The 12,079-nt window shown below is 27.3% G+C and overlaps 2 long non-coding RNA genes across 2 annotated transcripts; both read right to left on the bottom strand.

Moving 5' to 3' along the window:
* Positions 1-3,264: 3,264 nt before the first annotated feature.
* LOC131606444 (uncharacterized) lies at positions 3,265-3,940 on the bottom strand. Its single transcript, XR_009284838.1, has 2 exons — positions 3,781-3,940; positions 3,265-3,705 (listed from the first exon to the last, which is right to left on the bottom strand). It is a non-coding gene; the product is annotated as an uncharacterized LOC131606444 (long non-coding RNA).
* Positions 3,941-6,092: 2,152 nt separating this feature from the next.
* LOC131606443 (uncharacterized) lies at positions 6,093-6,774 on the bottom strand. The gene is made up of 2 exons (XR_009284837.1): positions 6,608-6,774; positions 6,093-6,532 (listed from the first exon to the last, which is right to left on the bottom strand). It is a non-coding gene; the product is annotated as an uncharacterized LOC131606443 (long non-coding RNA).
* Between the last annotated feature and the right edge of the window lie 5,305 nt (positions 6,775-12,079).

Below are 12,079 nucleotides of genomic sequence, written 5' to 3'. Positions count from 1 at the left end.
AAAGTGTGCGAGTGAGGTCAAAGCATGCTGAAAAGACCCGTGTTGGTTTGTGGGGTCAGTCGATCATCCCGAAAGCAGTCTGGGGTGTTACAAATGGTATCAGAGCCAGACCTCTCCTAGTACGATGTGGTTCGAGGACGAACCATGCGGAAGCTGGTGGGCATGTAACACCCGAGGCCGAAGAAGGCGAGGGGTGGTTGCACCGCATGGAACACCTGAGGCCGAAGTGGGCAATGGTGGTCGCCACATCGGAATGAGAGGGATTCTGAGGCTGTGCAGGTATGGGACTGCATGGTTGAAGGAAAGCTTATAAGGATTGATGGGTACTACCTATACCAACAAGATGCATCTTCTTTTCGGAAGCCCGTTCAATAAGAACTCCATAGTTAAGCGTGCTTGACTGGGAGTAGTATTGGGATGGGTGACCTTCTGGGAAGTTTCCCAGAAAGTGTGCGAGTGAGGTCAAAGCATGCTGAAAAGACCCGTGTTGGTTTGTGGGGTCAGTCGATCATCCCGAAAGCAGTCTGGGGTGTTACAGAATCATCAGTTCTTCCCTGGGGTACCCTAACCCCTTAAATCCACCTGCATGCACGAATTAAAGATATATCCAGCCAGCTCATGGTATGAATCAAGTAATAAACGACATTAAAACATGTTATTAGCAAGAATTTGGGCATAATCTCTCAAACCCCTTAAACCCCAAAAGTTCCCAATTGAATCAAAACCCCATTTTTCTATCTAGGGACTCACCTTAGATGAAGATGATGAAGCTGGAGCAGAAATGAGGACGAAAATCAGAGGTTGAGGTTGGATCTTGGTTCATGCAAAGCTTGAAGAGGATGATGGCTCCCCCCCCCTTCTCCTTCTATTCCACGCTTCTCTCTCTCTCTCTCTCTCTCTCTCTCTCTCTCTCTCTCTCTCTCTCACTTCTATTCCACAATTCTGAATTGGCCAAGAAAAAGAGTGAGGGACCAAACAATAGGGGTGATCGCTGTGCGGTTTGGGCGGTTTTGACGAAAAAAAATCACCCGAACCGCAAGAGAAAAAATCGTGCGGTTTGGTTTGGTTCGGTTGGCTTTTAAAAAAAATCCGAACCAAACCAAACCAAACTAATGCGGTTTGATTCGGTTTGGTTGGTTCGGTTTTTTACAAATATTATATTGAACAATACATACATATAGATGACAACATAACTTTGTATTTAGACATTCATACACTATCAAATAACAACAAAACTCGTCATGTTTTGACAACAACTTTCTATTTAATATGTAAAAATTAAATTAGACAAAAGTTAAATAATTAACATAAAATAATAGTATAAAACAATTTAAAAATTATTAGAAATGAAACAAAAAAATAGAAGATAGAAGAGATTAGTGAAGGTGAAAAAGAAAAAACAAAAGAGTTGAGATATTAGAGAAGAAGATGTGCGATAAAAATGAAACTGAAATAGGGAACATTTGCATAAAAATAAGAAGGTAAAAAAGAAAGAATATAAGAGAGTAGAGATTATAGAAAAAGAGGGAAGATGTATGTGGCAAAGAAGGCGCGATAATACAATTAGAGATTTGAGAAGATCGGGACTAAAATCATATGTGTAAGGACGAGAAAATTGTTCTTAATCATAAGGCTAAGGTATAATACATTTAAGTTTGGGTTGGATGTGAGTTAAGTAAAAGTTAGGTTGTAACATAATGCGGTTTGATTCGGTTTACAAAATACAAACCGCAAACCGAACCGTGCGGTTTTATTAAAAGATGACCCGAACTAAATGCGGTTTATTGCGGTTTCGATTTGGTTTGGTTTGGTTTGCGGTTTTCTATTGGGTTGATTTGGTTTTGAGCACCCCTACCAAACAAGTCCTAAGTCTAATTAAGTGGTGATAAGACCATAATGCCCCTACTCTATTACTAATTGACTCTTTAACCCAAAAGCAAGCCAATTATAGTAATATGTATCATTCTTATCCAATATTTGTACAAGATAACTAATAACAATTATTGAATTAAGTATGATACCGAGCATTACAATTTTTATATGAGAAAATTTAATATTGATCAAAATATTTTTGTATATGATACCTAAACAAAACTAATATTTGTATAAGGTAAAAAATCTATTATTTAAGAAAAATAATATTTATGATCCAAATATTATTTATTCAAAAATGGTATACAGGAAAAAATCTACTATTGATCTAAATATTTTTATATACGAAATTTACTATTAATCAAAATATTATTGTAAATGATACCTAAACAAAAATAAAGTCCGTATACGGGAAAAAATCTATTATTGATCTAAATATTTTTGTATACGAAAATTTAATATTGATCCAAATATTTTTATAAATGATACATAAACAAAAATAATATTTGTATACGAAAAAACAACTATTATTTACGAAAAATGGTATTTATGATCCAAATATTTTTTATTCAAAAATAGTATACAGGGAAAATTTTACTATTGATCTAAATAATTTTATATACAAAATTTTCTATTGATCAAATATTTTTGCAAATGATACCTAAACAAAAAAATGAAGTTTGTATACGAGAAAAAAATCTATTATTAATCTAAATATTTTTATATACGAGAAATGGTATTTATGATAAAATATTTTTTTATCCAAAAATGGTATAAGGGAAAAAATCAATTATGGATCTAAATATTTTTATATACGAAAATTTAATATTGATCCAAATAGTTTTGTAAATGATACCTAAATAAAATTAATATTTGTATACAAAAAAATCTATTATTTACGAAAAATGGTATTTATGATCCAAATATTTTTAATTCAAAAATGATATACGGGAAAAAAATCTATTATCGATCAATAATATATATTTTTTCGTATACAAATATTATTTTTGTAAATGATTTCTAAACAAAAATGAAGTATGCATACGGCGGAAAAAAAATCTATTATTGATCTAAATAATTTTATATACGAGAAACGGTATTTATGATTAAATATTTTTGATCCAAAATTGTATACAGGAAAAAATTTATTATTGATCTAAATATTTTTATATACAAAATAATTAATTATTTATCTATTTTTTTAACATTTTACTTAAAATAAATGATGTATCTAAATGCGTGTAACAGAACAGAAATCGTGCGTATGCACGAGTTTGTTACTAGTATAATATGTAAGGAAAAACACATTTGTTTTAAGCTGGTACACCAAAATAAGGTAGCAAACTTAAATCAACGAAAACAAATGAACAATCTTTACTGAATAAACTGAAGTTCATCAATACACAAAACTAACATTTTATTTTACTCAGAAACTAAAAATATACATAAAACCAATAATATCCATGTTGAGGAACTTGAAATACAATTTAAATTGTAAAATAAACAATAATACAGTTGTTGAGAAACAAAAGAAAATATCATTTGCTATAGTCCCTCCGGCCTGAATTATAAGCAAATATTTTTTTTTAATTTAAATTTTCTCATCTTCCTCTTCCATCGGTTCAATTCCTTTGTCTTTTCCGGTTTCGTTTTGTTCACCTATACTTTTTGCACCTCCTTCAGAGACCGAGCCACTTGAGCCTTGTCCACCTAATTTTCCTCCTCCAACCTTCTTAAATGGTGATCCTTGGACTCTCGAATTGGTCCAATTCTTATTCCAGACTATCCGTCCATGTATCCCAATATTTGTTTTGATTTCTTCTACTGCACCAACTACAAATCAACAAACAATTTTTATTAAAAATGATAAAAGAATAAAGATATTTTGCATTCAAGTAATATATATACATTAATTGTTTTTCATCTTTAAATGGTTCAACTGCCATAATAGATATGGTAATTAATACACAAAGAGTGAACACGAAGATAAAAAACTTAGTTTTCATCCTTGATCAATTAAGAATATATTGTAGTGAAATATAAATATGAAATGCAATTATTTATAGTGAGCATCAGTATAATAACATTTGATTAATACGGAAGATTATATATATATATATATATATATATATATATATATATATATATATATATATATATATATATATATATTTATATATATTGGCTTATTGTGAGTATATAAAAGGTCATCAACACCATTATATTGAGCCATTGAAGAGTTAAATTGAAACATATTTATCAAAAGAGGTAAATAGTTTTTCACACAATGAAATGTGTAACTCTCGATTATACTATGGAGCTAATAAGTTAAAAACTTATATTGTGATGACCTTAAAATATACCATTTTGGTTAACATTATTTGATATTTGGTTGATTTATTTTTGTCTTGCAATATTATTAATTTAAATATTTAAACTCTAGCTTTTTGTGTTTATGTAAGGGATCTAACACCATATAATAGAATAACATCACCAAGTAAAATGTAATAATGAACTTCATAATCTAGGATTATGTACTGTTATATAAATGATGAGTAGTTGATTCACTAAAAGTTACCATTTTGATATCTCAAAAGAAATTAGCTCTGCTATACCATATCATGCCTAAAAACATAACCAAAAATGAATTAAACAAACTAATGTATGAAAAATAGATTATAGTGTTACTTTAGAAGCACGAAAATAAGTGTGAATATAATGTATCAAGTATAAATAAGAGGGAAAAAAATTATACTTTTAAGAGACTATGTAAAACTAATAGAACTATCATTATGTAACTTCTCATTTTGTTAACCATGAAGAAATTAAGGTGGGAGGAAAAAAAACTTGTCAAAGTTTTTTTTTTTTTTTGATTTATATATTTTTATATTCGAAAAATGATATTTATGATCCAAATATTTTTTATTTAAAAATGGTATGCGGGGAAAATTTTATTCAAAAAATTTATTATTGATCTAAATATTTTTAAATACGAAAATTTAATATTGATCAAAATATTTTTGTATATGATACCTAAACAAAACTAATAATTGTATAAGGTAAAAAATCTATTATTTAAGAAAAATGATATTTATGATCCAAATTATATTTATTCAAAAATGGTATACAGGAAAAAATCTACTATTGATCTAAATATTTTTATATACGAAATTTACTATTAATCAAAATATTATTGTAAATGATACCTAAACAAAAATGAAGTCTGTATACGGGAAAAAATCTATTATTGATCTAAATATTTTTATATACGAAAATTTAATATTGATCCAAATATTTTTCTAAATGATACATAAACAAAAATAATATTTGTATACGAAAAAACATCTATTATTTACGAAAAATGGTATTTATGATCCAAATATTTTTTATTTAAAAATAGTATACAGGGAAAATTTTACTATTGATCTAAATAATTTTATATACAAAATTTTCTATTGATCAAATATTTTTGAAAATGATACCTAAACAAAAAAAATGAAGTTTGTATACGGGAAAAAAATCTATTATTAATCTAAATATTTTTATATACGAGAAATGGTATTTATGATAAAATATTTTTTATCCAAAAATGGTATAAGGGGAAAAATCAATTATGGATCTAAATATTTTTATATACGAAAATTTAATATTGATCCAAATATTTTTGTAAATGATACCTAAATAAAATTAATATTTGTATACAAAAAAAACTATTATTTACGAAAAATGGTATTTATGATCCAAATAATTTTAATTCAAAAATGGTATACGGGAAAAAAATCTATTATTGATCAATAATATATATTTTTTCGAATACAAATATTATTTTTGTAAATGATTTCTAAACAAAAATGAAGTATGCATACGGCGGAAAAAAAAAATCTATTATTGATCTAAATATTTTTATATACGAGAAACGGTATTTATGATTAAATATTTTTGATCCAAAATTGTATACAGGAAAAAATTTATTATTGATCTAAATATTTTTATATACAAAATAATTAATTATTTATCTATTTTTTTTAACATTTTACTTAAAATAAATGATGTATCTAAATGCGTGTAACAGAACAGAAATCGTGCGTATGCACGAGTTTGTTACTAGTATAATATGTAAGGAAAAACACATTTGTTTTAAGCTGGTACACCAAAATAAGGTAGCAAACTTAAATCAACGAAAACAAATGAACAATCTTTACTGAATAAACTGAAGTTCATCAATACACAAAACTAACATTTTATTTTACTCAGAAACTAATAATATACATAAAACCAATAATATCCATGTTGAGGAACTTGAAATACAATATAAATTGTAAAATAAACAATAATACAGTTGTTGAGAAACAAAAGAAAATATCATTTGCTATACTCCCTCCGGCCTGAATTATAAGCAAATATTTTTTTTTTTAATTTAAATTTTCCCATCTTCCTCTTCCATCGGTTCAATTCCTTTGTCTTTTCCGGTTTCGTTTTGTTCACCTATACTTTTTGCACCTCCTTCAGAGACCGAGCCACTTGAGCCTTGTCCACCTAATTTTCCTCCTCCAAACCTTCTAAAATGGTGATCCTTGGACTCTCGAATTGGTCCAATTCTTATTCCAGACTATCCGTCCACGTATCCCAATATTTGTTTTGATTTCTTCTACTGCACCAACTACAAATCAACAAACAATTTTTATTAAAAATATTAAAAGAATAAAGATATTTTGCATTCAAGTAATATATATACATTGTTTTTCATCTTTAAATGGTTCAACTGCCATAATAGATATGGTAATTAATACACAAAGAGTGAACACGAAGATAAAAAACTTAGTTTTCATCCTTGATCAATTAAGAATATATTGTAGTGAAATATAAATATGAAATGCAATTATTTATAGTGAGCATCAGTATAATAACATTTGATTAATACGGAAGATTATATATATATATATATATATATATATATATATATATATATATATATATATATATATATATATATATATATATATATATATTGGCTTATTGTGAGTATATAAAAGGTCATCAACACCATTATATTGAGCCATTGAAGAGTTAAATTGAAACATATTTATCAAAAGAGGTAAATAGTTTTTCACACAATGAAATGTGTAACTCTCGATTATACTATGGAGCTAATAAGTTAAAAACTTATATTGTGATGACCTTAAAATATACCATTTTGGTTAACATTATTTGATATTTGGTTGATTTATTTTTGTCTTGCAATATTATTAATTTAAATATTTAAACTCTAGCTTTTTGTGTTTATGTACGGGATCTAACACCATATAATAGAATAACATCACCAAGTAAAATGTAATAATGAACTTCATAATCTAGGATTATGTACTGTTATATAAATAATGAGTAGTTGATTCACTAAAAGTTACCATTTTGATATCTCAAAAGAAATTAGCTCTGCTATACCATATCCTGCCTAAAAACATAACCAAAAATGAATTAAACAAACTAATGTATGAAAAATAGATTATAGTCTTACTTTAGAAGCACGAAAATAAGTGTGAATATAATGTATCAAGTATAAATAAGAGGGAAAAATTATACTTTTAAGAGATTATGTAAATCTTATAGAACTATCATATTGTAACTTCTCATTTTGTTAACCATGAAGAAATTAAGGTGGGAGGAAAAAAAAACTTGTCAAAGAAAAAGAAAGAAAGAAAGACAAAAGACTTAATCATATTAATTGTGTTAAAGAGGAAGAATGAAATATTTTGGTTCAAAAAAATATATAAAGAATATATGAAATAAACATTTCCAAAATTTAATAGATAAAGGATACGAGATTTTAACATACTCTAACCGAAGATATGATAGAAATGATGATCGAAACCAAGGCTGACCCAATGCATTTTTTAATCTAAGGTGGAATTTAATACAAAATAATTTTAAAAGTATTATTTAACAAAAATTGATATATATATATATATATATATATATATATATATATATATATATATATATATATATATATATATATATATATATATATATATGTGTGTGTGTGTGTGTGTGTGTGTGTTTTTTTTCTTTCATTAATGTATTTCTTTAAAACCAAAAGTGTATTAAAATTATACCTAATAAATTTGAAATTGCCATGCACTTAAGGAAAAATTCTTTAACCGTTATGCTAACTTAATTTTTATTCTAAATGATGGAATATTTGTTAATTATATATCTATAGGGGTCTGGTTTTTTAGAATTTGAGCCCTATTTTAAAGGCCCAAAAGCAGAGGCCTAAAACCCTTGGCTCATTCGCTTTGGGCTTGAATCATCCTTGATCGAAATTGTAACTACTATTGTTGGATTAAAAAAAAAAGAGTAATAAGTAGGTGGTTGAACCATACAACCCATGTAGTGAAGTGGGAAAAATCTTGTAGGTAGAGGCACTAAGTGACATTCTAAACTTTTAAAAAAATTATGTGGTCAAAGCAAATTCCAAATGAATGGAGAAGAAACACTTTAATTTAAACTATAAGAAAAATAGAGACATATAATATTGTACAAATTATAAGGAGATTAAAATTAAGAGTCATACCATGAAGTTATGAGAAAGAGTGATTAAACAAAGACTAATAAAAGAGACTCAAATTATTGATAATCAATTTGGTTGTAGGAATAAAAATATTTTTATTCCTGACTAATAAAGAGACTTAAAAAAGACTAATAAAAGAGTCATACCATATATATATATATATATATATATATATATATATATATATATATATATATATATATATATATATGTGTGTGTGTATAAATTTATATAAATTGTAAGAAAAATGTATTTTGCCGCGGGTTTGGGTTTGGTGAAAAAACCCGAACCCAACGGGTGTGAGCGTAGGTGTTATTTTGCCACCTGAAATTTTTTATAGAGAAAATGTGTTTAGATTACCTATATTTAAGCTACTAGGATATGTAAGGAGGCTTGAACAAGTTTGAGAACTCATGATGGAGATACATACAATGTTATAAGAATAAGATTGCACCAAGGTTCAACCCTAACATTTTACCATATATCATTAGTATTGGATGTGCTTATGTAGCACATCCAAGAGCTAGCACCAAAATGTATACTTTTTGCTGATGATATAGTCTTAATTGAATTAGAGGTTGTAGACTTGGAGATGAGGCTTAGAAGTATATGCCTTTCGCCTAAGTAAGAGTAAGGCAAAGTATATGGAATCTAAGTATTACTTGGATCAATGCTAAGAAGAATGAAAAATTATGGCTTTCTCAACACAATAACATTGGAAAGGTGTTAGATATGTTTAACAAGAGAAAATAAAAACTCCGTGAGTACTCCACTTGCTACTCGTTTAAAACTGAGTAAAGAACAATGTGTGCTTATGCTTTGAGAGTGGTGAACCTATGTTAGATGACTACACAAATGCAAAAATGAATGGGAACATTGATTTTAAAAATTCTACTTTGGATACGTAATGGCTTTTGCAGGGAGAGTAATGCTTTAAAAGTAATTGTTTTTATCTACTAATGAGATTGATTAAAACGTCTAAAGAACTTTTGTGGATGAATAAATTCCTACAAGAGTTTACTTTTTGTAAGAAAAGTTTATATTGTTCTTTGAAACTCAAAACGCAAGTCATCTTGATAGAAAATATGTAATTTTATTATATGTCAAAGCACATTGAGGTAAAGTATCAGTGAATATAAGACGTGTTAGAGACAAAGGCATTTTCACTTGAAAAAAATCTATATTTGTGATTTTTTTTATACTATGGGTTAAGTTTTTGTTTACTATTTATATAATTTTATAGAAGTGAGAAAATATGTTTTTATGATTAATTGATAACATAAAAAAAATTATACTACTAATAATAAATTGAAATTGATCTCTTATTTATATATTCTTATAACTTAATTCTTTTATTTTGTAATACAAAAGCAAAATATCCCCTTCCCCTTCGTCCACAAACTCTAAATTTGTCCATGTCCACGTCATGCTTCTTTAATACTTATGTGACTTTATTAAACATCAAATATCTTCACCAAAGTTTTTAATTTTTTCTTCTTCGTGTAGGTTCACTTCCTTTGTCTTTTCCACCTCCATTTTGTTCACCCATACTTTGTGCACCTCCTCCCTGGATGGATCCACCTGAGCTTAGTCCACCTTTTTTCCCTCCTCCTACATCCTTTCCATATCCTCCATGTTGTATTTTGTTGGTCTAGCCACCAGTATAGACTGCCCGTTCACGTATCCTAATGTTTGGTTTGAATTCCTTAGTTGCACCAACTATTACTCAACAAATAATTTTAATTAATCAAGTATAATAAAAGAAGAAAGCTATCTTACGTTCGATTAATATATATAAATTGTTTACTATCTTTAGATTACTCAATTTGCACACAAGAGTTACTAATTAATTTACAAAGAAAGAACACGAAGATTAAAATTTTGGTTTTCATCCTTGATTGATTAAGAGTATATTGTAGTGAAATATGAATACAATATGCAATTATTTAGAATGTAATAATAGATCTAATATGTATTACAAAGTAAAAAAGATAATACATATTATTTGGCTTATTATGAGAATAACAAGTCATTAACACCTATTGAGCCATTGAAGGGTTAAACTAGAAGATATTTATCAAACAAGATAAGAAGGTTTTTTTACACAATGACAAGTAACAAATGATTAAGATGTTTGATAATTTATTTAATCATGAACATTGTTCTAGCTATTTATATAATATAATAGTCATTATAAAAAAAAAACTAAGATTAATGTTAAATTTTTTTATAACATTTAAACTTTAAGGAGTTTATAATCTTATGTTAATAAACATGTTAATCTATAAGTAATAGTTCTTTTTTTTTTATATACAATTAGGAGTTAAATTAAACTCTAATAAATTGTGTAACTCACGATTATAATAGGTACCTAACGCGTTACAAGACTATATTGGTTTAATCTTAAAATATAATATACTACAAATACAAATAAACAATTGAACTGTGACAGTTAAAATAGTTGGAAAAATAACAAATAAACAAATATCACGCACCCAAAAGTATGTCCACAAAAGAAGAAAAAGAAGCAAAAATTCAAAAAATAAAACTCACAAAGTCATTATTCAACTTCTAATTTTTACAATTATACAAAATTATAAACTCTCATATAATTACAATTTTTATGGAGATAATTGCAAATCCTTCAAATAACAACTTTTAAATTTTTAAGGAGAAAATTGCAAATCTTATCTCAATTGCAACTTGAACAGAGAAATTGCGAACCCTCTCTCAATTACAATATTTTTAGATGAAAAAACTGCAAATGCTCTATGAACTACAATTTTTTAAAGGAAAAATTGTAAACCGTCTCAGCAAACTATTTTTTAACGGAAAAATAGAAAACTCTTTCAAAATCTATTTTTGAACAAAAAATTGAAAAATCATTCAAATTTTGGATTTCATCTCTCCTTTAAAAATCCTCATACTGCATTTTCACGTGTAATAAAAGGTGTCAGAAGAAAAATAATAAAACGATTGCCACGTCAGCACCGTTTGCGACATTGGTTTTTTTAACAGAGCTTTAACATTAGGGACTAGCATCAACGAGAAACTGAGATATAGGGACTCAAACAAAAAAAAATTCAGGGACCAAAATAAAAAATACGCTTACTTATAGGGACCAAAAGACAATTTAAGCCATTTATTTATTAATAGGAAAAGAAGTGGGAAAAGAAAAGAAAAAGGAATGATACGAGTTATCATAAGAAGAATAAAAGTGCTAATGACACATGGCATAAAAGGAATGACAATACCATACTTGTTTGCACTATTATAATTACATACATCTTCAATCTATCCTTCAAACCACAAGCATTGAAAACTGTATGATCGAAATCAACTACTCCAATCTCAACCTCTCAACCTTTCATATTCCTACACAGTTTTTAATTTAATACTCAAATTTCCCCACTTATTTAAAAGTACCTATTTCCAACTCTCTCTCCATCTTTCTCACAAACCACATATGAATTGTCTCTTCCAGTAATTCTCTCTTAAACAAAAAAATTCTGAAACCTTTTCTTCAACCTTAAATTGATTACTGAACAAATGAATCGTTACAAGATGGAAACTCAAATTAATATTAATTTTAGTATTAAGGAACTATAATACACCGATCTATCAAAACTTTTATAT

Source organism: Vicia villosa, linkage group LG5, assembly GCF_029867415.1.
Source record: "Vicia villosa cultivar HV-30 ecotype Madison, WI linkage group LG5, Vvil1.0, whole genome shotgun sequence".
NCBI lineage: Eukaryota > Viridiplantae > Streptophyta > Magnoliopsida > Fabales > Fabaceae > Vicia > Vicia villosa.
The sequence above is the reverse complement of the archived record's forward strand: the minus strand, read 5'-3'. Positions and strand labels throughout refer to the sequence as shown.